Source organism: Electrophorus electricus, chromosome 5 (genome assembly GCF_041902795.1).
Source record: "Electrophorus electricus isolate QZ-2024a chromosome 5, ASM4190279v1, whole genome shotgun sequence".
NCBI classification, from domain to species: Eukaryota; Metazoa; Chordata; class Actinopteri; order Gymnotiformes; family Gymnotidae; genus Electrophorus; species Electrophorus electricus.
The window spans coordinates 6,084,655-6,089,971 of record NC_137501.1 but is presented as its reverse complement, the minus strand read 5'-3'; the positions used below and the strand labels follow the sequence as shown (position 1 = coordinate 6,089,971).

Below are 5,317 nucleotides of genomic sequence, written 5' to 3'. Positions count from 1 at the left end.
CTACCTCAATCCCTTTGTCTCTGCTCTTCACTTTCCTCTTTCAAATCACAACTTAAAACACACCTCTTTTCTCAACACTTCTCATAACTTCTCTTCCTATTCAAATTTGTTAATTAATGTGTTGGTTGTGTCAATTAATTTCTTTTTTTCTCTCCATCTTTGTCATTGTAAAGCAACCTTAAATCTGTGAAAGGTGTTATATGAATTAAACTGATTATTATTATTATTAGTGCAAAAATAATATCTAAACTAAGCTGGAATACATGTGCCCTCTGGCAGATTTCACAACCTTCAGATGATCTATAATATAGGGGTGTAATGTATTTAGTCATGTGTTAATCAGATTTTAAAGTCAGTTTTAATTACATTTTAATTTGATACTATTGGGACAATTTGATACATGTACTGAATATGTACTATTATGGACTGACTGCTATGATGTTAAAATGTTTCTCAGCATCAGTGAAACAAGACAGAATCAGGGATACATAAACCAGGGATACTTGTTTCTTGTTGCTTCTCACAGGTTGCACAGCTCAGTGACATAATCTGACATGTGCTGTCAATTTGTTGATGTGTGTATGTTCCTCCAAATTACAGCACCTACATTAATAAATCTACATTCTGGCCCAAATGAGAGAGAGAGAGAGAGAGAGAGAGAGAGAGAGAGAGAGAGAGAAAGAGAGCAAGATTATAAGGACTGAGAAAAACACATGTGGCTCAAGAATAGTTGGCCGTGACAAATTAGAGCAAAGGAGAGGCAAGTAAAGCGTGTAAAACAGTAACAGCGAGAGGGTGAGATAATGAATGAGGGGACGCTAGAGGGTGATTTGCACTGCAGACAGCTCTGATTCATAGCAAAGGGAGTCTTCTGTGTGCTCTGGGTTTCCAGCTTTAGTGCTGCCATGAGATGCTAAAGACGGCCTCGAGCATTCATAGGACGGAGTAAGAAGTCGACAGAATACACTGCAACTGTTTAAATAAATGGACAAAATCACAAGAAAAGAGTATGTGCGTGTACATTCACAAGAGCATTTATAAAGCACACGTAGACTAACCAGTGTATCAGCAAGTCATGCAACTAAGAACTTCAAAAATACATTCCTCATTGCCATATTTAAAATAACCTTTATTTCACTATACACATGAATGCAGAAAGGCATCTTAGAGTACCCTCTTTGCCTTGCTTATATGTAATAAAAATACATTCCCTAACATAAGTTTTTTTAAGTTAGTAATGGCAAGTCAGGAACCACAGGAGTTTTTCATACATTCCATACCCATGACAAGCCCATCATTCCAAGTAGTGCCTACACATTTATTCAGTGAAGTAACACAACCTTTGACAAACAAAAGGTCAATTAGACTGTACAACCTGCTGCAATTACAGAACACACAGTTTGCCAAACCTTGTCATAAATTGTACATAGAATTTTTTTTTATTTTTTATCAAAGTTTGAGAAAATTAAGCCTCTTCTGGGAATTTCAATAAATTGAAGTGAACTGGTTTAGTACTCATGGACTTCTGAATATTTTTAAATTATTTCTTTAAATCTATTTTCCAATTGTCTTTCCAGTAGTTCAGTTTTACACAGCTCTCATAGTAGCACAGGTCTCTTCACTAATGGTACAAGAGACTTTAAAAGACACTGCAGAGCCCATTATACAACTATCCTGCTGTATATGAAGAGTGCCACTGTATTTTCTCAAGTGAAAGTTCACTACAGAGCATTTCCCTAGTAGGTGTGGTTGGTGGACTTGCTATGAACTCAGGCACTATCACAGCTGGGCTTAGTCACATCCTGAATACATCAAGAACCAAATATGGGGCACTGAATATATGAGAGCAGAAAACATCAGAAGCAGTCCTGGCAATGAAGACTACAGAGATTTACTTCCTGGCTTTAAATTGTCATTCTCAAGGTCACCTATTTAATAGCACAAATAATTGAATATGTACATATGGATTATATTAATAAAGAAAATATTGCTATATGACTTAAATTGTATAAGGTATCAGTATTGACAAGGTTAGACAACTGTTGCTTGACAAAATATGTAATACAAAGTAAAATGAGTGTATACTATGTAATACAAATAAAGTATTTGGTTAAGGGCTAGTCTACTAATGAGTTACACTGTATTAAAAGAAAACAGCAGTGTAGGAATATGAAAAGTGCCTTCACAGAGATTCACCTGCCGTGGCTGATGATAAACAAACTAAGACATCAGAAGCATTATTTTGCTGCATACTGCTCTTAGTGATTAAGTCAATGAATAAAGCAAAGTATCCCATCTAGTCTGGTTTGGCTCCAGTGGCCATGCATAACTTTATTTTATACATTGGCATGGCCATATAATAGTTATTAGGGCAAAGTTGCATTTGCAGAGTATGATTTTTTTTACCTATAAAATAATGGGTATATAATACAGAGAAGCTTAATACTCTGAACAATGAAAAACTGCTTACTTCAAGAATGTCTAAATATTGGGATGTTAACCTTATCTATAGAGCATCTACATGGATGAAAAATTAATCTAGTTCACAATATTGGGAAGTCATGCTGTGGGATTATTCGGAAACAACTGTGTGGTTTGGAACTGAGGACTACCCGGTTGCCAGACACACTCAAGTATTTACTGGGTTCTGCCACAGAGACCAGAGTTCCCCAGGCGTCATTCCCCCCTCCCCACTTAAAAAGGTACATGTCGTCGAAAACAATTTCGGATGGTTCGCCACTTATCTTCCGGACCTGTTGAAGTGGAGGGGAAATGAGGCATGTACATTTAGAACCAAAACATTTCTTTTATAAGACGGAACGAGCAATATATTAGTGACTAGAAAGTATTCATAAATCTAATAGACTCTTCCGTTGAATTTATTGTTCAACTGTCTATACAGATGCAAAGAGGCTCTGCAATATTAGCATTTTCACTTATTCAGACGTTCTACACCTCAGTAAAGGTATTTTCATGTGCATATCTAAAAAGCAATACAGACACAGCTATATTACCTGAAATTGAATCTCTTCCTTATTTGATTTGTCCTTTGCCCTTTGTACGACAGGAAAATACTTCGCATTACTCCGTTCAAAGCAGAGCGCAAAGGAGACGCTGTTATCGTCTAGCATCCTCGAATAGACAGTAACTGCGTCGAAAATGTTACATTTAAATCTCATTGAAATCAGAACTGCAGGTTAAAACATCAGTTATGTATTATACATGCACATGGCAAGCCCCTTAAATCACAATAACGTTTTAGTGCGGTATTTAATCGATATAACGGTGGATATTCGCTAGACATTCGTCAACACTGAATTTTAATTGGTCCCGAAAGGTCGTCCTGCTTACATATAATGACTTATGATTTATTGTCCGTACTGTCATCGTTTAGAATTCGCTGAGTTTAATGCTTTATGTGTGCTGCTTTCGCGACTTCGGTATCATCGCAGAAACGCACAGAAACCTGTGCTGACCTGCATATTCTTTTAAAATTATGGGAAATAAACAATGTGCGTTGCTCTTCTTCCTATTATTTTCATTCTATTAAAACGTAGGTAAGCAGACCGACCAGTTAAGGAGGAGGAGCTATTTAAGTTCAACGTTGGCATATATTTAGCGAATATCAAATGTCAAACATCAAGCTTAATTTAGCTATATTTAATATTAGTTCCAAGTTAACAGATATTAGACACGTTTACAGAAACGGAAAAAAATAGATTAACGGTTTCCTTACCATTTCGCTTTGTCTTCTGCAACAGTTTGAAAACTATTTGGTGTGTCTCGGACCTGCCTCTCCATATCTCGACTGTGGCGCACTTACCACCACTGATTTCCAGTCGAGCCCCGAGCTTCGGTTCTGTATATGTTGCCGACATGTTTCAGTGAGCTGCACGCACACACGCGCACACACACAAACGCGCACACGACGTAAATGACACAGCAGGATTGTCTTTCTCGGTCAATTTGTTAATACAATTGTTAAAAGCAATTTTAAGGAGTCAGCGTGCAGGCTTTTAGCAAATTCATCAGCTGTTTATCAACTTTATCAACTTTAGCGCGTCTGCAGAATCTAGGCTATTTAGTAGTCGAAATGCACTAAATGAATACCCAGTAAGGCAGACTGACCTGATTACTCTTTCACAGCGTAGCTGCAACGCCAAAGAACGTGACTGCAGATGCTAATAGGTGAGAGGCCAATGGAATGAAAGAGCGAAGCGACAACCCCAGTTAGGCCTTAAATACCCCCGGATAGCCTATAATGTGGGTCAGCTTTTCGTCAACTTCACATCAGTTTGTCACACACCCACTCACAAAAAAAAAAAAAAAAAGGTTCTTGTAAAAATGACTTATTTTGTTCTGCGCGTTATGAATTTATGTGGTAATTCTTTGATCACATTTTGATCACGTTGATTACTTACATTTTTTGCTTCTACTTAAAAAATCCCTTAGTTTAGAAGTTTAAATATCAGCAGAATTGGTACATACAGTGTCCGTGAATTTGTAGCTCAGCTGGAAGCATGCATGTTTGAGCATACACTCTATTAGAGGACATTCATAAGTGCTGATGTTTTTAGGTACATCTACATTACAGCTGTACTGTGTCCTGTGACAAAGGCAGCTGTTCAGTCGAGATTGTTCTGCTGTAATTCTCCACAGACTTCCTTTCAACAATAAATAAAAATTCTTTGCTGAGGAAATGGCTTTCATTTGGAAGGGAGTGGGGGCTAAATACATTTTCAAGTAACGTTGGAAGAACAGTAGCTCTGTCAGTTTTGTTCTGTGCATAGATCTGCACTATATTTTATAGCAGCATTTTATTTCTTTTTAAATGAAGGTCAACTGAATCCCTAATTAACAAATGTGACACAATCATCTCCGTGATTATTATTAGTACAATAATGTGACAAAGTATATAGTTAAACTCAGTAATTTGGATCAACATAATTGAAAACAGCTTTAGATGGACAGCATTTAGGTTGCCATGCTACTGAATACCCAAATGGTATCAGTTGTCATAGCATTAGTGCACCCATCCCTGTGGAGATGACACAAAGCCTGGAATATTACCTGTAATGACACTCACTGTTAGCTGGGAGTAATTAATCTCTATGCTGTTTTACACACTAAACAAGTATAAAGCAAATGTACTGTTAAATAGAAGGAAACAGTATTTAATCTGAGCTGAAAACCTGGCCAAATAAGAACATTTTTAATTTGGATTTAAAAACATCTAGTGTCAGTACTCTTCTAATATTGTCTGACAGTTGCTTCCATTTAAAAGCAGCATAATAGCTCTCAATGCCTAAATTCTGCC

The 5,317-nt window shown here is 37.0% G+C and overlaps 1 long non-coding RNA gene across 1 annotated transcript; it reads right to left on the bottom strand.

Moving 5' to 3' along the window:
• Nucleotides 1-1,108: 1,108 nt before the first annotated feature.
• On the bottom strand, nucleotides 1,109-4,285 carry LOC118241980 (uncharacterized). The gene is made up of 4 exons (XR_004776472.2): nucleotides 4,129-4,285; nucleotides 3,737-3,889; nucleotides 3,015-3,148; nucleotides 1,109-2,753 (listed from the first exon to the last, which is right to left on the bottom strand). It is a non-coding gene; the product is annotated as an uncharacterized LOC118241980 (long non-coding RNA).
• Between the last annotated feature and the right edge of the window lie 1,032 nt (nucleotides 4,286-5,317).